At 45.0% G+C, this 27,332-nt stretch overlaps 1 long non-coding RNA gene and 1 pseudogene across 3 annotated transcripts in view; one reads left to right on the top strand and one right to left on the bottom strand.

Annotated features, from left to right (window-relative positions):
• Positions 1-27,332, top strand: part of LOC146868831 (histo-blood group ABO system transferase-like) — a 791,676-nt pseudogene that overhangs the window by 359,105 nt on the left and 405,239 nt on the right. The window lies entirely within an intron of this gene.
• LOC146868832 (uncharacterized) overlaps positions 1-27,332 on the bottom strand; it is a 136,612-nt gene that overhangs the window by 61,733 nt on the left and 47,547 nt on the right. The gene's annotated exons all lie outside the window — the stretch shown is intronic.

Below are 27,332 nucleotides of genomic sequence, written 5' to 3'. Positions count from 1 at the left end.
ACGTACACCCAAACTCCTTAGTGCCCGTGCGCTTAAGGAACTTCTTATAGATTGTAGATATGACCCGGTGCCTGGAAAGGAGGACGAAATGACCCTAGCATCATTGCGTATCAGACGAGCCGCAGTGTATTTAGCGAAGTTACCAGGAATGACTGCGCATCTAGATAATATATATCATTTTGTCCAAACAGGGCGAGATCCGGAATGTATTTACAGAGCTATGGAATACCAGAAAGTAGAGATACAGGGGGAACTGTTACGTTTCCTCATAAACTGTGTGATCAGAAATCAAGACCGACCGGGGGTAGACCCGGAAGCAATGAAAATTCTTACAAGATGGAGCCAGAATATATCAGAAGGGAGACATGATAAACAAAATTGTATAATAGCCATGTGCCGAAAGATCCGTAAAGAAATAGAACGCCTACACGAAGAGCGATTAGAGGTAGACGAGTTCGAACAAAACGAGGAAGAAGGGTCAGGACTGCCCACAGGACAGTCGGACACCATAGCCTATGTAGGTAGAGGAAGATCTTGTAATAGGAATCAGACTAGATATCATACTGACTCAATACATCCGATATGTCCAGATAATAACAGGAATTTTCAAATACCTATAATTAATATAAGGTCTAACGAGCATTCGTTCCAAACCGCCGACAAACTACTCCGAGAACGAAGGGGTTATCATTTCCTCGATTCTATGGATGAACAAGATTTAGCCAGGGCAGCTGTCCATTGGGTGGACAGTCCCGGAAAATATAGTGATGATACAGTAGTACGCACATTTTTGAATCTTACCCCAGATGAACAAAGGTTAGCTGGGATTTATATGATTCAACAACTCATTATACTATATCGGAGTCAGCATTCGGACCCTGGTCCCTTGCCTGACATACTGACTGAATTACTTATGAATAAATGGAGAGGTCCAGGTACTGAATTAATTAAAGAAATTCTAGAATCAAGAAAGCAGTATATTCTTTTTGTATGTTCAGAACATGTTCCATTGTCCGTCAAGGAAAGAACTACGTATCACATAGATAGACAGAATCCATTACGAGAAGTGCACCCAATAAAGGGTGAGGACAATCAGTTTAAACGCGTATTTGTATATACGCCCATATCGAAAATAGAATTGTTACAAATGAAGAAAGTGGTACCCAGTCATGACAAAGACCCAGCGGGTTTTCACCGAGAAATTAAAGACATGTTACTCATGGGAGAGTATACCTACCCCGACATTATGACAATATTAAAGGTATTGATGCCTGCTGGCATTTATGAAAAACTCAAGGAAAAAGAGTGGGAGGTAGGAGACCAAAAGATAGAATGGTCAGTGTTAGAAGCTGAAGAAAAGGCCCGAACTGCAGGAGCAGGGCTTGGGGACAAAACTAAGGCATTACCAGGATTACTAGTACAGGTACTGCCGCGTTTATTAACTACGAAAAAGGAAGATTGGGGTACAATTTCAGCCTGTAAGCAGAAGCAAGATGAAGACACTAGTGATTACTATGCCCGATTTGAAAAATGTTTTGGTATAAATAGTGGCATAAAAGCAAGTAGCGAATCATACCCACATCTGTTTGTAACAAAATTAGTAGAAAATGCTCTGCCCCCAGTAAAGAATAGAGTATTAAAATTCGAGAGTACCTGGCAAGGTAACACTCCATCACAAATGTTACAAATGTTACAGTACCATCACAATAGAATTAGAGAGGAACAAGAACATGAACACAGACGCATGAAAGACACGAAAATGAAAATGTTAGTTTCCCAGACAGTTCCAGCTGAAGGGCATAAAAGGGGTATGACACATTCCGATTCAGCAGGACCTGTAAAAGGGACATGCAATTATTGTAAAAAGCCAGGCCATTACGTACACGATTGTCCAGTTTTAAAACATAATATCGCCATAGGTAAAACACAAGAAAGATCACGGCCACTCAGACAAGATCAGAATGAACAAGGAGCTATGCAGCATGCCCAGGCCATGCCAGCCGCACAACAGCCAATACAGTTTGTGCCAGCTGCACCCCCATTGCCTGTTGCTGCCACACAAACAACAACACGACAAATGTATCAGACCGCACAGTATGAATATCCCGAGTATCAGCGTTACGCATGAACAAGCCTAGAGAGGGAAGTTGACTTACCCCTTATTGAAATCCCAGTAGACCAAGAAGGACCTTATGTACATAGTGAATTATTAGGCCAAGATAGAAAATTTCTACTCGATACAGGGGCAAGTCGAACGACCATAAAACGTAGTGAAGTTCCAGGGGCACCCCTCTCAGGCTCACAGAATATTTCCCTTGGTTTTTCAGGAAAACCTATTGTTAATGAAGTGTCACAACCTCTGCCACTTACGATAGGACCTTTGACCCGAACTACAGATTTATTGCTTACTAAATCATGTCCAGAAAATCTATTCGGAATAAAAACGTTAAAAGCTCTAGGAGCTATAATATGTTGTTCTCCGGAAGGAGTAAGATTGTTTTTACGTGATTTTAAAGGTCACTATGTGTCTAGAGACATGGATCCCCGATTACAGATTTTACCTACACGTCTATGGGCACAAGGCCCTACTGATGTTGGATGCATGAATATTACACCATATCGAGTCACATTAAAGGCAGGAGTGGTGCTACCACGAATGCGACAATACAAGTTACCACCAGATGCTGTAGTGGCTTTACTACAAATCATTGACGAGCTCATTGCCCAAGGAGTAGTTGTGGAAACAGACTCCAATATATGTAATTCACCGATAATACCGATTCTTAAACGAACAGATCCGAAGGCCCCGCCAGTATATCGATTGGTTATTGATCTGCGCGAGTTAAACAAATGCATTGTGCCACAATTCCCTGTGGTCCCAGATATCTCGTCATTACTGACAGCTATTGATTCCGAAGCGACATTCTTCACTGTAATCGATCTCAAGAATGCCTTTTTCAGCGTCCCAATAGATCCGGAAAGCCAATATTTGTTCGGATTTAGTTTAAATGGACGTAGCTTTAAATTCACCCGCGCACCTCAAGGATTTACAGAAAGCCCCAGCATCTATAGCCAAGCACTGAAACGAGAACTTGACAGTATCCACATGCCAGTTAACACTGCTCTGCTTCAATACGTCGATGATCTGCTGATCACCGCCCGAAGCGAACTCAAATGTGAAAAAGCATCACTGACAGTTTTACAATTTCTAGCCGAAAAGGGGCACAAGGTGTCCCCTTCTAAGCTGCAATTCTGTGTCCAGCGAGTTGTTTATCTTGGACACTCGCTGGACAAGGAGGGAAGGCAGCTTACACCCGACCGCATTCAGTTAATAGCTAACATGTCAATACCCAAGACACAAAAGGAGGTGCGGGCTTTCATAGGCCTCACTTCATATTGTAGACAGTGGATCCCTCAGTATGCATTTCTAGCAAAACCACTCATTCAATTGACAACACAGGAGGCAGCCACACCGACTGTTCTCCCTTGGACTCAGGAACACACACAAGCTTTTGAAAGCTTAAAGAAAGCTTTATGTCAAGCACCCGTTTTAGCAACGCCATGTTACAGAAAACAGTTTACACTCTTTGTTACAGAACGCGAAGGTACTGCCTTGTCAGTACTCACACAGGAACAAGCAGGAGCACACAAACCATGTGCTTATTTTTCTAGTACATTAGATCCCGTAGCTCAGGCTTTGCCTGCATGCCTAAAATCAGTAGCAGCGACAGCTTTAGCAATCAGACAAAGCGATGCCATAGTGTTAGGACATCCATTGACAGTTCAAGTACCACACGCAGTAGAGGTTCTTATAAATAGAACACAAACACAACACTTGACCATAGCACGACTTACAGGATACGAGCTTACATTGTTTCAGCCACATATAGAAATCAGACGCTGTAACACATTGAATCCTGCCACACTTTTACCAGTAGTCGGAACAGACCCACTAGCCCATGACTGTATTGAAGTTATTACAATAACAACAAAACCCAGACAAGACTTAACCGATGTCCCATTGTCAGACCCAGACCTGACCTTGTATGTAGATGGTTCATGCATGAGAACAAGTACAGGAGAGTTAGTAGCCGCCTACGCAGTCACAACAGATACTGAAGTCATTGAAACTAATCGTATAAATACTTTGTCAGCTCAAGCCGCAGAACTTATCGCTCTGACACAAGCCTGTATTCAAGCCATGAATAAAAAAGTCAACATATACACTGACTCGCGTTATGCATTCGGAGTTGTACATGACTTCGGCGTGCTGTGGCGAGAGAGAGGTTATTTAACTTCCCACGGTGCCCACATTCAGCACGGACCCCTCATTCATGCATTATTAGATGCAATACATCTACCCACTGAAATATCAATTATGAAATGTAAGGCCCATACGAAGGTTACTGATATCATTTCCCAAGGCAACGATCTAGCCGACAGAACAGCTAAACTGACTGCTCAAACTCAAACCCCCGATATGACAAAGACAATAGTCCCGACACCGACACATTGTATGACAGTTAAAGATCCCACTCTTGACGTAATTGACATACAGACACATGCTACACCAGACGAAAAAGAAATGGACTGAGTTAGGAGGGATCCAAACGGACCAAGGATGGATGATGAAGGAAAAGTCTGTATGGTTCCTTCCTGATTCAATGGTCCAAGTTATAAGTAACACTATACATAGTCCGGCACATCTAGGAGAAAAAGCTATGCTAGACAGCATTCAACACATTTGGTTTAATAAACATTTACGAGCAGCAGCCAAACAAAAGGTCCGTACCTGTATGATCTGTTGCCAGTTCAACCCAGGAAAAAGTGTTCCCGTAGAACAGGGTGGATTTCATCCTCCTGATCACCCTTTTGAAGTCCTACAAATGGATTATATCCAGATGGAACGATGTCGAGGATTCAAATATGTTCTCGTAGTTGTCTGCGCTCTGTCCCGTTGGACAGAGGCGTACCCGGTTTCAGATTACACTGCCCCGACTACTGCCAAACAGTTGGTTCGAGAATTCTTCCCACGATACGGTTTACCACGTGTTGTTCACTCAGATAACGGCCAGCCGTTCTCATCCGAATTAATGAAACACGTTTCACTTCTGTTAGGTTATCAGTGGAAATTCCACTGTGTCCGACACCCCGAAGCAGCAGGTCTCGTAGAAAGACATAACCAGATACTGAAAATCAGAATGTCCAAAATATGCAGAGAAAAAGGTATCGACTGGGTAGTAGCGTTACCCGTTGCACTCTTTTACATGAGAATGGTAGCACACTCTCGAACAGGGCTATCCCCGTATGAGGTGATCTTCGGTAGACCACCGAATATGTGGGGGACACCTATACCACGCAAAATAACTGATATTGACTGTAATATGCTGACAGATTACTTGGCTTCCTTGATGTCTGCACTACAATCTTCTCGTTCACAGGTAGCTGCAGCTTTTCCCGACAACACTGAGGTGAAACCCCATGACGTTGTTCCGGGTAATCTTGTCTTTGTGAGGAATTTCGACCGAAAGACTCAGCTGGAGCCCAGGTGGAAAGCACCCAAGTTGGTCCTGTTGACCACAAGAACAGCCGTGAAGATCGAGGGCCGCAAGGGCTGGATTCATTCAAGCCACATCAAGAAATTTCATGGACTATCCTCGGATATAGACATTGTGCCCTGCACTCCCTCACAGACTGATACAAAACTCCCTTTTGTTGAACCTAACAAATCTGAAAATTACAAACTAAAGCTTAGGCCCAACCAGTCGAGCAATTTGATTGTTTAAGTCCTCTCCAAGGTGAAGCGGTTGAATTGTCTCTGACATGTATCCCTTGGACCTGAATAGAGAAAATACCCGAAAAATGTTGAAACGACAGGCGTATTGTAAATCACTGCGTAGCCACTGCATAGTGACATTATTAATTTTTGTTTTTATTGAGTCTTTTAATAATCATTACAAGTATGTTGTTGCACATATATTACCCTATTTCTAGACATGTTTATAATGTTGCTGCTGAACATTCTTTTAGTGATTTACCTCCGCATGAATTGTCTTATAGACTTGCGCTGCGCAATAACACTTTCATTAGTATGTTACATCATTCCCATCAGACTAGTAATGCCACCAATTGTTGGGTGTGTGGCCGACTCCCTCCCTATCAGAATTATGAAGGAGTCCTGCCTTTCTTTCCACATCCATTTACACATAATGGCTCCTGTGGAGCATGGTTTAGCTTAATTAATTCCATAGACTCAGACACAGCAGTTTACCAAGATCATTGGATATGGGGAAACCTGAACCTAGTTTTACTCAAAGTCTGCTACCCTGACAAGGAGGGTCGCCCCAAAAGAACAGGAACTGATCTAGAAAATGAAGTGTATGGATTAGGTAATTTTACACCTAATCTCATGATTCTAAATGTCGTATCCGAAGTTGAGCTAGTCTTACCCACCATGTCAGTATTCCCAGCAAAAGGTGAATTGTGTGTAAGAAAGGTTGGTTCCATACATATGGGCCATAGTCAATGCACTACTACAGTAGAATTCAGTGATCAAGGCAAATCTTCATTCAGAGCTTATCGCCACTCCTACTTTATATGTGGTCAGACTGCATATATGCGTCTACCTCTAGATTGGGATGGTACCTGCTACATAGCATTCCTTTTGCCACCTGTTTTCCTAGCTCCTCCTGATTATTATAGAAATATTCATTTAGTACACAATAGAGAGCGGAGAGATCTCCCAATTGTCGATTATACTGAGACGGCATGGGACAAGTATGTAGATTTCAATAAAGGCATCTTTCCCTATATAGGTACAGTTACCAATAGTAAGCTGATACGTAGATTAACTAGAACCCTTGAAGCAGTAGTGAATGAAACTATTTCCGCCTTAGGCAATTTAACAGAAGAGCAGTCTGCTATGCGGATTGTTGTGCTTCAAAATCGTCTTGTCCTTGACGTCATCCTGGCTGATAGGGGCGGAGCTTGTAGGGTCATCGGATCAAGCTGCTGCGTATTCATACCAGAAAATTCGCCATCTGTATATAAAGCCATCACTCGCCTTCATAAGATTGTAAGCCAGATACACCAGAACCCAGGCACTTGGACTTGGTCCAGTTGGTTTTGGAATGTGATATCAGCCTGGGGATGGAGAGTTCTATCCTTCCTAGGTATTGGCCTTCTCCTACTATTCAGTTGCTGTCTATGTCTACAATGTGGACCAGCGATTTGTGGTCTGTGTGGCACATCGTGCATTCCACATCAAGATTTTCATTCAAGATCCCGGAAGAAGAAAGAAGAACAAATGATGCTATATGAACAGATCAATGGATTGATGAAGATTGATATCTCTTGAAGGGCAAGTAGGGGACAAGGAGGGAATGTGGAAATATGGATTTTTCTGGTCAGTTATGTCCCCTATCTTGGACCCCAACGGTTTCATGTATGAATCACAAGTACATGTATGTTCCCTCCAGTTCCAGTTATGAAGACGCAAACACATGTGCGTCCACCGTCAACATGCCCTCTGTCAGATCCGCCATGAATAGGCCGGATATTCCCTTCCTAAGTACGAAAGGCCACCGCCTTTATATGGCTCACTTATGCCATTTTACAGTCCAGGCAAGTAGGCCCTGATTCTGTCATCAAACTCTTCTTGCCTTCTGCCTCTGAAAGCTCCAGTCTGAGCCTGCATCTGTGACCATGAACTTTGTCTCATTCTCTGCGCGGCTCACGAAGCCTGACATCAGCCTATTCTCTGCCAAGAACTGTATTTCACCTTCGAATTATCTGCTTCCCCCTCAGCCGATGCATTCCTGCCTAGTAGTTTAAGTAAACATTCTTCCAGTTACCAAGCAAAAAGGCCCATCTTCTCTGTCCTCATGCAAGTAATTCATAGCCCTGTTACCATGGAATATTCCTACCCCCTCGCATTCAGTGTAGACACTTAGACGCTTGTACACGCACGCACAGTCAGTATAGAATAGATTCTGTCCGAGAGTCCCTCTTTTATGGATAACATAGTTCTTTAAACATAGGATGTTAGATATGATTTGGGATTAGGTTGACTTGACCCCCCAGACTTCTTGTCTCCACATGTAGAGCTAAATGTCAAGTCCCCGTCACCCCCTAGTTACACGTCAATTACACGTCATACTGCTGCGCGCGCATTTAGGCCAAGTATTATCTTATAGATCCACCTATGTATGACATCATAACCAATCATGTTCCTTTTTACTCATTATTACACCCATTTTCGGTTACGCAGACCAAACGTCAATTTCCTTATCAATTGTTACGCCTACTGTATTCACTTCATTATAATGTATGTACTATAAAAGTTACTTCTTGTCAATAAAGTATGTGCTTCACTTCCTGAACCTTCGTGGTGACGGAACATTGGGAGCAACCGATTATAATCGAATTAATGGAATAAAGCCCATTCCGAACCTCTAATACCACGGATTCTGCCTCTCATTTTATTGAGCTATTTTACTATGTTCCTGTATCAAATTCAGTCCCGGTAAAGGAATTTTTATTTACCACAGTGTGTGGGTTTCAGTGGGTTTAGACAAAATTTCCTTGAAATTTCTGCTTCTTGTGTGTGCAAAAATTGGTGGTTTCTCAAAAATGCCCTTGAAGTCGGGTTCACTTTGTAAGATGGGCCAGTGCTTCCGTATAATCTTCTTGTATGTAGGGCTGGCTGTGGAGTATTTGGATACTATCACCATACGTTGTTCTTGCACTCTATTGCTTTTCAAAAGGCTATCTTCTCTGGTGATGAGAGCGACTCTAGATTGTGCTTCATTCAGAGTATGTTCAGGATATCCTCTAGCACGGAATCGTTCACGCATCTCATTAATGCGCATGATGTATGTCTGTTCGTCTGAAACGATGCGTTTAACACGCAACATTTGCGAATATGGCAGGTGTTGCTTCAGGGACCCTTGGTGGAAGCTGGAAAAATGTAAGGTATTGTTTCTGTCTGTGTTTTTTCTGTGTAAATCGGTAATGAATCCCTCTGGTGTGATCTTGATATTGACGTCAAGGAAGGAGATATCTGTGTCACTTATGTGCCATGTTAGTTTTATTCTTGGATCTTTGCTGTTGATTTCTGTTAACAGATCCTGAAGAGACTCTTTGGTGTTGGACCACATGAAAAACAGGTCATCTATATATCTGACGTACATTTTGGCATAATCTTTGAACTTAGAGTTGGTATATATGTACTGTTTTTCAAAGTTCTCCATGTACACATTTGCATACGTTGGGGCAGCACAATTTCCCATCGCCATTCCGGATAGCTGTAGAAACCATTGATTGTCTAGCTTGAAGTAACTGTGATAGAGAATAAATATCATCAGTTCCATGAGGAAGGCCTGCATGTATGTCTTTATCTCACTGTTAAGCAAAATTTGTTCGATGGCTTCAATGCCTCCAAGGTGAGGTATAGAGAGAACTCACGTCTGCAGTGCATAAGATCAGTGGTGGCATATTGTTGACTTGGATGGATGATAGTTTCACAAGAAAGTCTGTAGTGTCTTTGATATAACTAGCTGTGTTAACAATGAGAGGTTGGAGGTACTTGTCGAGAAATTTGCCTGTATTCTCATGTATGGATCCTTTTGTTGACACTATTGGTCTACAGGGTGGGTCTGTAAGATTCTTGTGTATTTTGGGACACATGTGGATCGTTGGACTTCTTGGATGTTCTGTTATCAAGTAATTTTTAGTTCGGTCTTCAATTGTACCAGCTTCATGGGCTCGATTAATCATTTCTTTAAGTAGATTCTGGAACTCAATGGTGGGATTATTGTCCAGTGCCTGATAGGTCTCCGTGTCTTGTATATGTTCCCATAGTTTTTGTGTGTACATACTTGAGTTCATAATTACTAATGCACCTCCCTTGTCGGCCTTGGTACATTTTATTTTGGGGTTGTTGGCCAGTGCTTTAAGTGTGTCACGATCCTTGTTGGTAAGGTTGAATGCTCTCCTTGGTGCTTTGTAATTGATCGTCTGTAGATCGTTGCGTACTAGTGTTTCAAATAAATCAATACATTTATGACTACATGGAGCCTGGTAGGTGCTGGGGGGTCTTAAGCCTTTAAGCTCATCCTCTCTTGTGCTAGTTGTGGTGTTTGTTACTGGTAAGACAGTGTCAAAGAAATGTCTAAGTCTTAATTTCCTTGTGAACTTAAAGGTACTTTTTGCTTAAACTAAAATGTCACTCTGAAATTTCTGGACACCATTTACATCTTTAAATAAAACATCCATTAATTTCTGGAAAACTTGCAGCTGAAGCTAACCCGAAGGGTAGTCTTGCATATCTGCAAGCGCCAAATGGTGTAAAGAATGTAATGTAGGGGCATATTATCAAGGGCCAAAAAAGCGGAGATAAAACTATTGCCCTATTTGCAAGTGGGTGCTAACATGCATTAGCGCATGTTAGCACCCGTTTTCCCGATGCCTCGTTTTGCATCTCTAATGAGATGCAAAGTGGGCGTCACTGAGCAGTACTGCATGTAAATTATCGCTGATGTGCACATCGCGATATTTACAAAGAGGCCCACGCATTTTTAGCAGACGTTAGTTTTTCGCCAAAAACTAACGTCTGCTAAAATGCTGACTTACGTATACTTAACATTGGGGGTGGATTATGCTGATACGACCACAGGGTCGTATCAGCAAGGTTATCGCCGTTTTCCATGGAACATCGCTGGAAAACCAACGATGATCCATGGAAAACACCTCTATCGCTGGAATAATTATCGTCATTGCGCTATGCGTTGTTAATACAGCGCTAGCATGGCGATAATTTCCAGTGATAGCCGGCGTTAACAAATTCACGCTAAGAGCGGCCAGCGATAATTATCGCTGCCACTTGATAATATGCCCCGTAGTCTTTGGACTCCTCAGACAACCTTACCAGATGATATGCTGACTTGAGATCTTTCAATGAAAAATATTATGAACCACGTGTTGCTGCAAACATCTTTTGGATATTAGGAAGTGGATGGCAATCCACTATATTTTTATTGAGTGATCTCAAGTCAGCACATAACCTAATTTCTCTAGTTTTGTTTTTGTAATTACAATACTTGAAACCCATTCAGAGGAGTCTGTTGGCTCAATAAATCCCTCTCTGGAAACTTTATCCAACAACAGTTGTAACTCATTCCCTACAGAGAGTGGTACTGGTCTTACTTTATGTACAACAGGAATGACCTTGTCCTTAATTTTGATTTCATGGTCAAAACCTTTTACGCTCCCAATGTGGTCTGCAAAAATGGCCTGATTGTTTTTCAAATCGTCTTCTACAGACATATTTTCTTCCTCACACACATAAGATACAGGTAGTTCACCAAGGGCTTTGGGATTTGGGGTTCCTGGTTTCAAAATTATACCCAGCCGACACAGATCTCTCAAACCTACTATGTCTCCTTTTTCTGTGACGTATATTTTGGCTTTGATACATCTACCTTTAAATTCTAATGAGTCTTCGAAGCACCTTAACATGTTTATGTCGAATTCTCCAAATACTTTTGGATTTACTTCAGTTTTCTGTAAATTAAAGTTCTTCCAACACCTATAAAAGGTTTGATCAATAGTGATGGGTGATCCTAAGTGAGCCATAAGGCTCAGTTCCACTTCACCAACATGTACTGTTTCTAGTGGGGCCCTACATTTACCAGTAAATCCTCCACAGTTAGAACAATGTTGGAACACATTTCTTCATTGGATTCTTCTAAGGCATTAACTTTAACATTGGCTTGAAAATTAATACTTATGACACTTAATACACTTGTTTCCTACTGCAGGACAACTTGGAAAATCTCTCAGATGAGAACTAGAACCACACCTGCTGTGCTAGTGCGTGACTTAACACCCCCCCCCCCCCCCCCGTGCACAGTTAGTTAATAGTTGTTTTGTTTTTGGTTTCTATACCCTGGGCGTCTTTTCCCTGGAGGCCCCTTTCCATATTAGGTTGCATATAACTGAAAGTCGTAAAGTGTTATGAGTACTAGGCAACGCGCTGGGCCACTACAACTATATGGGAGTCGCTGGCATATGATGGAAAATGGGAAATTCAGCCTAGGTATGCTGTATGTCGTGCTGATGAGCTGTACTTTAAACTGTGTCTCATGTGTTGGTAAGAGCTGGTATATCCGACCGATGTTTAAATGCCATAAAAATATGTTTAAAATAAATGAGACCTAGAACCACACCTGTAACATATAAACAAAGATTTGCGTTAAAGTTATTATTTTTGAACTTATCAGTTGGTTTGCCTTAATACTTCTCATTGCCTTGTAAACAGCTGAAGTTTGCGAACTTTCACTAGCTAAGCTTTGGTGGACAGAAGTGAACGTTCGATACCCTTGGCAATATCAATAGCCCCATGTAACGTCGGGCTTCTACGAGCTAGGACTTTTTTTTAATGACAATGAAAGAAATATTTGTCTCTATTATATACATCAACAATGTCTTTAAATTCACGTGAGGCAGTTAGAATTCGTAAAGCTGTATGTATTCTTTATTTTCCTGTTCAGATTGTTTACACATGGAGAAACCTTGTCTCTCTACCCCCACGTTGGATTCCTCAGTAACCCGTTTTCCCTACGTTTCACTGCCTCATGCTTACTCATTCACTGGTATAAATTGGGCTGGTAAATTTTCATACTCCGGTAAATTGTCAAAGATTTCTTGACCGGCATTACCCAGTACACCAAAGATCACTGCGTTTTTCCTTTCAGGGTCATATTTTTTTCGATTTTTATCGATCATTTTCAAAGGGTCTGTGCCAATTCTCCCCTCTCATAGGCAGCTTCCCCGGATTATTTCATAAGAATGCTGGCTGACTGATAAGTGTGACTTTGAGCCATGCTATCCCACTGGGAATGTGCTTACACTTGCTTCTTTTCTGCCAAAACTGGTCGCTGTGCCTAGTTTTTGCTACTGACCTGCTCAGAGGTTTGTGAATATCTTGAGGACTTTCTTGTGTGCGCTTTATTCCATTTTTTACGTGCTGCTCTTTATATTTAATTTTAACCATGTATCGTTTAATCATAAAAACACTCGCCGCTGCCGTTTGCCAAGCGATGCAGATATCTGTTTAGTTATTTACATTAGCACTATCTACGCAGTTGTGTGCTTAGGCGATTCCTATGATCGTTGTGTAAATTAACTGAGAAACGTTAAGAAAACAAGCATTGGCATAGCCAATAGGTTTGGCTTTTGGGACCTTATAAGTGTTTAGCCATGCAACAGTTGGTGTTGTTGCACCAAGGATATTGTGCTGCATAACTAAATACTTATAAGGTCCCAAAAGCGAGACCTATTGGCTATGCCAATGCTTGTTTAAATTCAATGACCAAGGGGAGAGAGAACGAGAGAGAGAGTTTTTATTTTTATTTTGCTGTTGGGCTGCTGCACTCCACAACATAAAATGCCACATGGGGCCCTTGCCCCTTTTAGGAGACCAACAGGATTACAAAAATATATAACTAAAAAGCACTTGCAGGTAGTAAGGGGCACTCCTTCCTGGAGTAAGGAATAACAACAGAGCGTCTCCTGCTGCCCATTTATTGATTCTCTTTCGTGTGCTCTTTTTGAATTTTAGGGTGACCACCATCTCACCTGGGACACCCACACTTTAAACTAACTTTGGGGCCATAGGGAGAGCCATGGGCCCTTAATGGGTGTTGACAGGGGGCATTGTATATTTTCCGTGGGCGCCCAGGCAACCACTAAATGAATCCCTGGGGTTATGGAGGGAGCCCCAAGGCCTCCGCTAGCTCCCCAACCAGCACCCATAGTGGTTGCCAGTGTAAATCTTCCTTTATTTTTTGCGTGTCTAAGCGCTTTGTTCCTCATGTCCTTCGTGAAGGAGTTCAATGTATAATAAGCTGGCAACCACCCACCCTGCATCTGCAAGGAAGAAAAATTCACACTGCGGGCCCTGTCTGGATGTCTCAAGCACAGGTTATGGAGCTCAGCCTCCTGGCTTGACCTCGGCATTGAAAGCCCACTAGCAAAGCAAAACGAGGAATGTCAGCGGATGGTAACCAGTTAACGATGTGCACAAATGGTGGCACAAGGAGCTGATCTCTCTTTCTGCAAGAAGCTACCGCCTAATTTTGGGGCATATTATCAAGCACGGCGTTAACATTATCACCGCTTTAGCGGCAGAAAACTGCCGTTAAAGCGGTGATAATGGGCTTGATAATATACCGCAGAGAATTCCAATAGAAGCCCATGTTGACACCAGAACATGGGCTTCTATGGGAATTCTCAAAGGCATATTATCAAGCCCATTATCGCCGCTTTAGCGGCAGTTTTCTGCCGCTAAAGCGGCGATAATTTTAACGTTGTTTCTTGATAATATGCCCCTTTGTTTTTTAGCAACTTCGCCCTGCAAAATCCCGAAGACAAATTGGCCGGGGGTTTTTTTTTTCAATGAAAGGATCGCCACATCAGGCAGACGACGTCAAAATCTTGAAATGTGGATGAAACCAAGCAAAAATGTCATCTCCAATCCCAGGAACCTTCAGGCCTTTGTGTGCATGATCCAGTTTGGGGAGAACCACCTTTCAGGACTGCAAGCAAAACTAATTTAAAGAAAGCCTGTGAATCCTGGTGTGACAAACAAGGTATAAGCAGGGCCACTGGAAATTTACGCCAGGAGAAGGCTAAATTATGCGGCAGGGTTGAGTATAATATCCAGCAAGAAAATATACATTATGCGGCACATTTTGCAATCGTATTACTTCTTTATTTCGTCATTTTTAAACTTGGTAAAACGGTCTAGGCATTGGTTGCACTTCGTTAGTACCAGTAGCAATAAGCAACAGCAAGGTGACCAGTCCAGCTTTGCAAAGGGTCTTCCAATACGTGGCAGCACGTGTCACTGCAATTTTAGTAACTTTTGGACCGTTTGGGCTAGAAACAATTTTTTTGCTAAAATATGCAGATTATGCGGCAGATTGATAATTTATGAGGAAAATCTTAAACTATGTGAAAATCGCTGCAGTCGCACAATCGTATAATTCCAGTTGCCCTGGGTACAGGTACCACCACTACCCAGGGAAGAGGTGGGAGAGCTGGAGGATATATCTTAAACCAACAAGAATAAGCAGATTGCGCAGATTGCGTAGCAGTCTTCCTGATGCCCTGGTCGTCTCCACTCAACATGGAGGGCCATGCTCAGCATTGTGGGTGTCCACCTTAATTGCAGGTCTCCAGACCATGCCAGACCATGAAAACACGGTGGCAAAAAATACATACTGTGTGACGTTATAGGAGAATATTTGTACTGCAACAGAATTCTCGAACATACTTTAGCCAGAAGTAGATACCTTGTTTGCCTGGACTTCGCCGTGGGCTGTTCCCTGCACCTGTGGTGTTTTTCTTCTGCCGCAGCTCCTCGCCGGACCCGCTCCGCGGGTCCCGCTTCGCGGTGTGGAGAGAGGCGCCTTGAGCATAGAGGGGCTCTGATCTTGGACACCGGACTCTGGGCTTTGGCAGGCAAGTACAGGGCTGCGAGTGGACCCGCAGGGACTCCAACTCCCAGGAGCCCCTGCGTGAGGTCAACCCACAACACCTGGGTCGCTCTCCCTGACTGCCACGCCCCCGCCCTAGCACTTGAAAGCAGCCCCCTTCCTGATCGACGTGGGATACCTTGTTTGCCTGGACTTCGCCGTGGGCTGTTCCCTGCACCTGTGGTGTTTTTCTTCTGCCGCAGCTCCTCGCCGGACCCGCTCCGCGGGTCCCGCTTCGCGGTGTGGAGAGAGGCGCCTTGAGCATAGAGGGGCTCTGATCTTGGACACCGGACTCTGGGCTTTGGCAGGCAAGTACAGGGCTGCGAGCGGACCCACAGGGACTCCAACTCCCAGGAGCCCCTGCGTGAGGTCAACCCACAACACCTGGGTCGCTCTCCCTGACTGCCACGCCCCCCGCCCCACCTCCTTCTCTTTTATTTTTGCATTGGGATCCCGCTGCGCGGGAGGGCGCCGGGAGAAGCCCGGGACAAGGGCAGGGCCGTCTGTGGCCGTCATAGGTCGGAGTAGGCCGGGCTGGGCCTACCCTCTTGGTTCTGCCGTTTGCCATCAAGTCCCTAGCACAACAAGCTGATAAATTGCCCCATAGCTATCATCACATTCTAAGATACCATGCCGTCCCCGGTAAAGGAAAGTACCCCCATAAGGCAGGCAGGAACAAAAAATATGACCTTAGAGAATTACTTTCCTCGGGCGGGGGGAGATGGGGACAAGGAGAACACATTAAGCCGGCTCAGAGCTGAGCGGAGACGCTCTATAGATAATTTGAAAGGTAGACCTCTAGGAGACTATCCTCCCACACCTAGCGAAGACTTGACACTAAATGAAGATGTTCCGATCCTGCTTAGGGATGTTACAAAAACGCCCCCAGTGGTACTTATGAGCTCAACCCCAGTGAGTAGCACAAGCCCAAGTAGGGGGACGATTGACTTAATTTCTCAACCGCCCCCAGCATCAAAGTCTAGGAAAGCCAAACCTAAAATAGCTGTAGCACAAGGGGTTTTTGGGCCCCCACCAAACAAACGTAGGAGGAAGTCGAGGGGTGCCCAGGCTAAAAACAAACCAAAGATCCCTCATTCTGATTTTGGGAAGTCATCCAAACCCTCCATATCAACTGTGACAACGGTGGCTGACTTACATTCTAAACCCGCTGCACAGGATGGTGTGGCTCCCGTCCTGACTAAAGAGACGGCTAGCAACATTGTTAATGCCCCCCTCTCTGTTGCTCCGCTGGGTAATTTGGAATTCCTGCTTAGGTCACTTTTGTTACCAATTAGTGAAAGCATCAAAAAAGTGGAAATCAGACTAACCATTCTTGAGGCTACACTAAGCAGTATGAAAAATCCGGCCAATTCTCATGAGAGGGCTCCTAAACCTATTGCCACCCCAACAGCTCCAAAAAGTGTTATGCATCTTGCTCCCTCACAGGTTGCAACTGCGGCCGCCCCACCACAAACCCAGAGGAATAACCCTGCCCCAAATAAGCTACCTAACCCCATAGGACCTATACCCCCTGCAAATGCTGTTCCCCCGGTACAGCCCCCAGATAGTGTTGCACCGACTCCACTAATGAAGCTTCCCCCCAGGCCACGTAGACCCAATTTACCACCAGAGGCGAATGACTTTACAGTAGTCATGGCGGGCGTCCCACCACTAGAGGCAGGTGAAGCCGAGGATTTCTGTGCTCTGAAAAGTAGGGTGATTAAGTGGCTAAATTTGAATAGACCCTTACCCGTACACTTAAGCAATGAGATCATAATGGTCAGAAGGGTGCCTTGGATAGGGAGAACACGCAAATCCATCATAGGGGATTGCATATTGGTGAGCTTCAGGGATGCTGGAACAGTTGCTCACATATGCCAGGGGAAGAATAGATCACAGGTAACAACAATTCAAACACTTCATGTGTCTTTCTTCTTTCCCCCCACCCCAGCCCCTGTACACGTGACCCGTTCATATGACAACTGGGAAAGGGTGGGTCGAAGGGGTGTTCATCACGAGTTCAATCCCAGGCCATTATTTAGCCGCCCAGAGCTACCCTTCCATACATTCAATCGGTTCCACTGCCTGGATGGTCTTGAGGGGGTAGATTGACAAAGAGATAATGGTATATGGGGTATAGGGGGTAGAGGGGTTCCAAATGCTGAGTGGGAGAAGCACAGCCCCGAGGCAAAACAAAAGTCACCAAGTTGCGCCCGGAGTTATGTGCTGGATGAACCTAGGGTGGTAGATACTGCATGTATAGGTGACGCACAGGGACCGGAATTGGGAAAACAAGTGCGAGAATCACCTGGTGGGTCACAGGGAGGAGGGGTCCAGGGGGTGAGGCACTAAAAATCATCTCATGGAATATAGCTGGCCTGGCTGGGAAATTTAATAACAAAGAGTGGCTTGACTATATCAGAAAATTCCATGTAATTTGTCTGCAGGAGACCTGGGCCCAGGAGAATAATTTCCACCTGCAAGGGTATAAGTGTTTTTTTGTTCCTGCTCAAAAATCAAGATCAGGGAGAGCCATGGGAGGTTTAGCTATTTATATAGATCTGAGCCTTCCGGGAAGTTACACTTGCCTTGATTGGAATTCCCACAGGATTCAGGCAGTCAGGTTCACTGGGAAAGGTCTTAGATTTGTTGCAGTAAACCTTTATAACAACGAGATAGCGGGATCTAACATCTCTCTTGTTACTGAATTAGATAATAGGTTGGGCCAGGTCATAACAGGCCAAAAAAATGGGCAGCCACATGGGTTGGTGGTTATGGGAGATTATAATTGCCACTTGTGCCCGGTACTGGTCCAAATAAGCACAGATTGGTCCCGATGCCCTATGGAGAAGGGACCGCATTTCTCTCATACGCCGTTGGGCTCAGCTTTCAGAATGTTACGGTTTAAATATGACCTTGAACACACCATTAATATGGTAGGGATGCAGGAGGATGGCACACTCCCCCCACATTTAAGGGTAGAGGATGCTCTTCCTTCATAGATTACATTCTGGTCTCAAGGTCCTTAATTAATAAGACAACTAGTGTAGGGATCGAATGGAGTGGCTTTAGTGACCATAACCCTCTTGTTTTGGAGCTGCAGTATATGGTGGGTCTAAGTATTAGAGTTCAACGCACCTTCACTGAGAGAGCAACAGACCAAGGCAGGAGACTAAAATGGGCTAAAATAGACGGGGAAAAGTTCTACAAGGGCCTGGTGGACGCAGGCATACTTGCTATTAATGATTGTTTGGACACAGAAGTCCGCGGACCGAGGATAATGGAAGCTTTCGACCAGATCGCTAATCTGGTCGATGGTTTGCTAAAGACTAGTGTCCCATTTAAGAACCACGGGAATCCCCGATGGTTCGACAAAGACTGCTCTAAAGCTTTGAGGGAGCTGAAAAGCTGCCTTAAAACTAAACCAAGGGTCCCCCACAAAGTTAAGGTATGCAGAGAAATTTATAAAAAGGAAATTAAGAGGAGGAAACTTGCCTTGCAGGCGGAAGCATGGGCAGATTTACGTGAAGCGGGGGAAAGAAAGGACCTAGCAGGCTTTTGGAAAATAATTAATAACCCAACTTTCCAGGAAAAAGATACCCCGGATATAGGGGCCAATATTCTCCCAGAGCAGTGGGTCAACCACTATAGGGGCCTGTACAATCATGAGCCTGGTTCTACTGTAGACCTACCGGCCATTCCAACTGAGGCTCCACTGGCAGAATTCTCCATTAAGGAGATCATTGCAGGGATTGAGGGCCTGACCAAAAATAAAGCTCCGGGGCCTGATGGAATCCCCCCTGATCTGTTTTTGAGTAACATCGAACTCTGGGCTCCCCTAATGACAAGGGTTATTAATACTGCTATCATCTGTGGCCTGCCCCCGTCTTGGTCCACGGCAGTAATTGTGCCGATTTTCAAAAAGGGCAACAGGGATGACCCAAAGTGCTACCGCCCGATCTCCCTGATTGATGTGTCAGCAAAACTTTTGGGGAGGGCAATTCTTAATAGACTGTCCGGGTGGACCGAGGAAAAAAACATCTTCTCGGACACTCAATACGGATTTAGGGCAGGGAGGTCCACTAGTGACCAGTGCCTGAACCTTTATTTGCTGACTGCCAAGTATACCATGGCTAGTGATGAATCCATTTACATGGGTTTCATGGATCTGGCAGCAGCATTCGATCACGTCAATAGGGAAAAATTGTGGGGCATGATGCTTAGTATGGGGATAGAGAGTGGTCTAATTAATATATTGAGGGAACTGCACAGTGACACCACCGCCAAAGTCCGCTTTAATAGGGAGGGGGGGCTGACTAGTTCTTTTCCCTGTAAGAGTGGAGTCCGACAAGGCTGCATTCTTGCTCCCTTTTTGTTTTCCCTTTATATTAATAATTTGGAGCAGTTTCTGTTGGGTCTGAAGGCAGATTGCCCAAGGGTTGGGTCGCGTCATATTCCTGTTCTGCTTTATGCAGATGACGCGGTACTGATCGCACGGACACCAAGGAGCCTACAAATCCTGATTGATGGTTTTGTTAGGTTCATGAGTGCCTTGGACCTTTCTGTAAATCTGAGTAAATCCTATGTGCTCCTGGCGGGGAAAAAAACCACCTCTAAATTTACATACAAAATAGGGAGCCACATTGTGGAAGAGGTCAAAACGTTTCCATACCTTGGTGTAACATTCGATGGTGCCCTGCGGTTTGATACCCTGGTGGAGGAACGTTGTGGTAAAATGATTGCATCTAACGGGGCAATTGCTAGCTATGGCAGGAGGCTAGGAAGATGGTCCCCGGAACAGGTGATAAATCTGTACAGCTCAGTATCATGCTCCAAGGTAATTTACGGGGCAGAAGTATGGGGCTTTGTCAATACCACTAGTATCCAACGTGAAGAAAATAAATATCTGAAATCACTCTTGAGGGTACCACAAAGTACTGCTGGTTTGATTGCCCATAGGGAGCTAGGGAGACCATATATAGAAGATTTGATAAAATTGAGGCCTATTATCGCTTGGTTAAAAATCTGGTACAATCCTGATGCGACACTTAGTAGAGAAATCTTATTGGACTGCCTAAAAAGGGACAAGTGTGTGCGCATCCCCTGGCTCCTTTATGTGAAGAATACCCTGGAGGAGCTATGTTTTGGGAACCTCTTTACTCATCCTGTAACTATTGTAGCCCAGAATAAACTGCATGTAGGGAGAATTTTTCGAGAGCGGAAAAACCTACGCAGAGATGAGGCTGAAGGGTGTAAAAAGACAGTGAGGGCCCATCACCTAGTGAAGAGCGTGGAAAGTATGGAGCCATACTTGTTCCTCATGTACAATGCACAGGATAGGTTCCTGATGTGCCGTTTCAGATTGAACCTTCTCCCATTTATGTTGGCATCACCAGCGGGGTTTGCTACATCAATAGAACAGAAGGGGCCCTGCGGCTGCGACAACAGGTCTCCGCAAGACTCCCTTCATTTTGTTCTACTCTGCCCCTTTTACTTAATGCCCAGACGCAGATACCTTGTAAATATTTTGAAAAATGCTAATTTGGTCCACGCTAGGGAGGCACTTGTATTCTTACAGAAAGCTGAGGAACCCCAAACACTGTGTAGTATTATGAACTTTATCAAGGTAGCACTTCGTTTAAGGCTTACTAGAGGAGAAGACTGAAATGTTTTTATTTTAACTTTTAAGTGTTAAATATGGCTATATTGTTGTATTTATGTTTTGTTAATTCACTGTACAAAGAACCCTGAAATGTTTAATGACTTTCTAACATGTAAATATGAGTGTGCTTTTATGGTGTTTTTTAATCACCGAATAAAGATTCTTTGACTTGACTTGACTAGTAATTGCAGCACACATCTGCCCCTTCAGATTTTTTTAAGGCCTGGCTGGCATTCACTTTCTCAACCAAAGTTTGAAAAAAACAACACACCCTAGGAAAGGTGTCACGCTACGGTAGATTCTCCTACCAGAGCACGAACATCTGCAAATGATTGCTCTTCCATGAAAGACGCATCCTTGCGCTAAATTACCTGTGCAATATGTGGTAAGAGACGAGATGTGGTAAACCATGCAGATATCCTGCTCTGTAATCATTCTACAGATCTTTCGTGTTCCACAACTCTTGTAGCATGCATAGATGTGGTGACAGCTGGTATTAGTATATGTACCACAAAAGAGCCACCACCACGTTCGCTCACTTTACCACATATATGCCGCATGTCTGCAAGCTTGTTTTTTGGTCTCCTCACGCAAAAGAATGTGAGCTAAAGGAAATGAGGCGGTGGCACAAAAGAGGTGATAGATTGTGTTTAAACGCCATAAAAAGGAAAGCTTTTTAGTGCAGTACTGTTAAAAAATCTATGATGCCTGAACCACTTCACACAAGAATATTACATTTCATGCTAGCCAGCGACAGGCCTCAGTGGTTGTAAAACACCATCAATTACCGATAGAGGCCGAGGAGAGTGTCGCTGAGAAGCCCATAACAAAACAAGGCCGGCGGAGCGTGGCGCGCTTGGTGGGGGTGGGGGAGCGCATTCCAGGCGGGGGAGCGGACCCTTTGAAGTAGGATGCCAAACGGATTGCATGGCGGCACGATGCATGTGATTGTGCGCGTGCTCGCCATGCAATCCGCTTTTGGCAGCACTTTTGGGAGCCCCTTACTATAGTCTCGAATTGCGATCGCTTACGCGATAGCTAGGCGAGACCTAAAAAACCGGTGCTTCAGCTGCCGGCTCCGCATCCAGCTGATGAATGGTTGTAAAGCAGGCCTGGCCCCAACCAATATGGTGGCGCATTCTAAAGCATAATGACGTGATCACTGATATCACGGAATTGCTGCTGCGCTAGTGTCGGAAGCCGAGGCGCTGAGACGAATCCTCTCCAAGGTCCACATTCGTTCAGAGCATAGACGGTGAATGCACGTGCGCGATCCCCTCACGGATTAAACGTGCTGTGCCTTGCATTCAACTTTGGAACTGCGTAACTCGGGGAATACGTGCTGCTTCTTCTCTAAATACAGAGCTCTGTTCGTTTTGGTCGCGTGAACGGAGATTCCCTTCGCGATATTCCAAGCGCCCGCCTCGATCTGCTGTTCTGTAGTAGCGGTGGCCTTCACTCCATTTCAGCTTGTCGCCAAAGTATTGTGATGACAAAAAGTCCGATGTCGTTAACAGGCCACTTTTATTTGACAAGTATAAAACGAATAGGCCTACATGCTCAGGTGACAGCAGAGAGATCTACCTGCTTGCTGTCAATCACCTGTTCTCCCACATGAGCATTCCATGACATCATAGAAGTATCACATGAACATTCCATGACATCATAGAAGTACCACATGAACATTCCATGACATCATAGAAGTACCACATGAACATTCTACCACATTGTGATCTAGGAACATAACCACTACCCGGTTGGATAAAAAAAAGTGTTAGTGAATTATTAAGAGTATGAGACTGTAAAATGTACATGTGCATAAACAATATCATGGATGAGAGTATGTGCAGGTGACTCCTTTGGTTTTTGCTTTGTTCGCCATAAGTTGGCAGGGTATGCTCAGACGCCAGTCCCTTGCTCACTTTGCCACTGGATTCAAGCAAGCCTGGCTGAAAACGGCTGAAATGCCAGAAACCGGTCCTAGGATGCTTGTTTCCGGTCCAGGGAAGACATGGCTTGGCAGTTCGGGCTGGACTGTTCCCATGAGGCACAGGGTCAGACTGATTTGCATATGGCCATGTCTGAACTGGGGTGGCAGAGTGGGCTAAAGAATGGTGATGGATTAAACCCAGATCAGTTGACTGGGGGTGAGTGCTTGCAATGTTCAACACTCCGTCCATCATTTCCTTTGGTTTTTGCCAGGTGACTATGTACAACAGAAATCAGTTGAAAAGTATCTGAGATTTGTGTAAATCATTTCTAATTGGATATCAGAGCTCAAAGACTATTAATTGTCATATTACAAATGAATCCTGACAACTTTACAGTAATTATATTTCACATACCAGCTATTGGCTGTTCCAGAACAGGAAAACATAAACAAACACTGGCGTGTTTTTTTCTAAGAAAGGTGCCGCCCTTTGTGTGAGGTGCTGCCATTTATTTGTGGGTGCGGTCCCGCCATTTATTTGTGGGTATGGTCCTGCCATTTATTTGTGGGTGTGGTCCTGCCATTTATTTGTGGGTGTGGTCCTGCCATTTATTTGTGGGTGTGGTCCTGCCATTTATTTGTGGGTGTGGTCCTGCCATTTATTTGTGGGTGTGGTCCCACCATTTATTTGTGGGTGTGGTCCTGCCATTTATTTGGGTTGTGGTCCCTCAATTTAATTGTGGGTGTGGTCCCGCCATTTATTTGTGGGTGTGGTCCCGCCATTTATTTGTGGGTGTGGTCCCGCCATTTATTAACAGGTGTCATTTAAGCACATTCTTTTGGGTGGGAGCAAGTGGCAAAAGACACTTCTCAGTGTTAATCTGTGCTCTACGGCCCAGCCGGCAAAGCCTATGGTGATTTAGTACTCTCAGGGCCTATTTGAATGGCTTGTCAGGGGTGGTAAGCCCGATATCATGTTACCGCTTTAATGTCTATGGGGAAATGGCTTGATACACGAGGGTCTAAGTTTCTAATTCCTTCTCTAGGGGCCTTCTAAAGAACCCAGTGTAATTTGTGTGCATGTTCTACTCGGAGATTAAGACTTGTGTGTCTCACTGGTTCTAGCAGAGCGCACCTGGGCATGCCTCACACAGTCTTGCACCCTTGTGTGCCACTCAATGCCTACTGGTCAGTGGCAGCTGGCACAGATTAGAGGTGGTGGGGTGGGGGTAAAAAAAGGATTTCACTTACGTCCTCGCCGCGTCTCTCCTCCTCGTCCCTCTGCTCCGGCTGGAACAGGAAGCTCCCAGGCTCCCCTAAGCCAATGCAGCGTTGAGATTGGTCTGTGTACTGTGGCTCGGCGCTCAGACTGGGAATGGGAGCCTGGGCATGTTCTCCACCAGGCTGTAATGCAGCCTGGGTGGAGAACGTACACATTTAGGGGATTTAGAGCAGGATGTGGAGTCCCTGCAGGGATGGCTGTTGGAGAGGCTGAACGATCTGGCCCCCGCAATGGCCCCTCGGGATAGGGCTAAGAGGGTTTCAGCCCCATGGTTCACGAAGGCACTGTGTGCTACTCGTGCCCAGTGTAAGGTAGCCGAGAGGGCATGGCGCCTCCGCTATGACCCGGAAGCTAGATTGGCTTATAGGACACTGATTAAATCCTATCATCAGGGCATTCTCCGGGAGAAAAAGGACTATCTGGCCAGGAGGATTGAGACTGCCTCCAACTCCTGTAAAGAGATCTTTACTGTGGTGAGGGAGTTTACGGCGCCCAGATCCAACGTGGCCCACAGTGTTCCATCGGAGCGCTGGGTCTGTGATCTGGCCAAATTTTTTACGGATAAGATCTAATCTATCCAGGACTCTTTCCCAGTGAGGTCGGTGGAGGTGTGTTCCAGTCCAAAGGCCAGATTGTCCTCCCCGTCCGTGCAGGGTGCGGTTCTTGCGGAGTTTCCTCCTGTCTCGGCCGATGTTTCTTTTGCTCTTCTGGCCAATCTTAAATCGGGCTCACCATTGGATTCGTGTCCTGCCAAATTTTTGGCTAAGATGGCGGCCGTGGTTAACCCTTTAGTCAACCCTTTGGTGAATCTATCTCTGAGGGAGGGGAGGGTTCCGGTGCCCTGGAAAAGAGCTATGGTGATCCCCCTCCTCAAAAAGCCTGGGTTGGACTCTGAGGTTCTGGCCAATTATAGGCCGATTTCCCTTCTGCCGGCCTTGGCTAAGATTACAGAGAAGCATGTACATGGCGTTCTCTCTAGCTTTCTTGAATCCAATGATCTGTTCCATCCATCGCAGTCCGGTTTCCGTCCTAATTTAAGTACGGAGACGGCACTTCTGGAAGTGTCTGAGATCATCAGGGAGACACTGGATTCTGGAGGAAGGGCCATGCTCGTCATGCTGGATTTGTCGGCGGCCTTTGACACCGTCCCCCATGAGGTGCTCCTCTCCAGACTTTATGACATCGGTCTGAGGAGGACGGTGTTCAATTGGTTTACATCCTTTCTCGAGGGCCGCCGACAAACGGTCTGGGCCTCTCCGAGCTCCGCCGAGATGCCGCCACTCGGAGTCGGTGTTCCACAGGGTTCTGTGTTGAGCCCGACTCTGTTCAACATCTTTATGACACCTTTGGCGGCACTGGTGGAGTCCTCTGGGGCCCGGATCGTATCCTACGCTGATGACACCCAACTGCTCTTCACGTGTGGGAAAGATCAGGCTTTCGATGGAGAGAACATCAGGGGTTGCTTGGAGATGGTCTTTGGCTGGTTCCAGCGGAACAGCCTTAAGGCAAACTCCAGTAAATCGGAGGTGTTGTTTTTCGGCTGCTCTCTGAACCCTGACTGGCAGGCCTGGTGGCCATTGGGTATGGATTCCCCTGTCCAGGCATCGCTCCTGGCTAAGAATCTGGGAGTGAAGGTTGACATTAATTTGTCACTGAGCTGTGGAAATATGGATTTTTCTGGTCAGTTATGTCCCCTATCTTGGACCCCAACGGTTCTATGTGCATGTCGCAAGTACATGTATGCTCCCTCCAGTTCCAGTAATGATGACGCAACCACATGTGCGTCCACCGTCAACATGTCCTCTGTCAGATCCGCCATAAATGGGCTGGATATTCCATTCCTAAATATGAAAGGCCACCGGCTTTATATGGTTCACTTATGCCATTTTACAGTCCAGGCAAGTAGGCCCTGATTCTGTCATCGAACTCCTCTTGCCTTCTGCCTCTGAAAGCTCCAGTTCAAGCCTGCATCTGTGACCATGAACTTTGTCTCATTCTCTGCGCGGCTCACGAAGCCTGACATCAGCCTATTCTCTGCCAAGAACTGTATTTCACCTTCGAATTATCTGCTTCCCCCTCAGCCGATGCATTCCTGCCTAGCAGCTTAAGTAAACATTCTTCCAGTTACCAAGCAAGAGGGCCCATCTTCTCTGTCCTCATGCAAGTAATTCATAGCCCTGTTACCATGGAATATTCCTACCCCCTCGCATTCAGTATAGACACCTAGACGCTTGTACACGCACGCACAGTCAGTATAGAATAGATTCTGTCCGAGAGTCCCTCTTTTGTGGATAACATAGTTCTTTAAACATAGGATGTTAGATATGATTTGGGATTAGGTTGACTTGACCCCCCAGACTTCTTGTCTCCACACGTAGAGCTAAATGTCAAGTCCCCGTCACCCCCTAGTTACACGTCAATTACACGTCAGACTGCTGCGCGCGCATCAATGCCAAGTATTATCTTATAGATCCACCTATGTATTACATCATAGCCAATCATGTTCCTTTTTACTCATTATTACACCCATTTTCGGTTACGCAAACCAAACGTCAATGTCCTTATCAATTGTTACGCCTACTGTATTCACTTCATTATGATGTATGTATTATAAAAGTTACTGCTTGTCAATAAAGTATGTACTTCACTTCCTGAACTCCCGTGGTGATGGAACTTGAAGCATCCGATTATAATCGCTTATTGGAATAAAGCCCATTCTGAAACTCTAATATCACGGATTCTGCCTCTCATTTTACTGAGCTACTTTATAATGTTCCTGTATCAAATTCAGTCCCGGTAAAGGAGAAATATTTACCACATGATGGCGCCCGAACAGGGACACTTTCTCATCTCACGCGCCGGCGGTGCGTTGCAGGCCCGGTCTCCTGCCACAGCTGGACGGACAATAACGCGTACCAG

Source organism: Triturus cristatus, chromosome 1_2 (genome assembly GCF_964204655.1).
Source record: "Triturus cristatus chromosome 1_2, aTriCri1.1, whole genome shotgun sequence".
NCBI lineage: Eukaryota > Metazoa > Chordata > Amphibia > Caudata > Salamandridae > Triturus > Triturus cristatus.
Note: the sequence above shows the minus strand (reverse complement) of the source record. Positions and strands in the feature narration are given on the sequence as shown.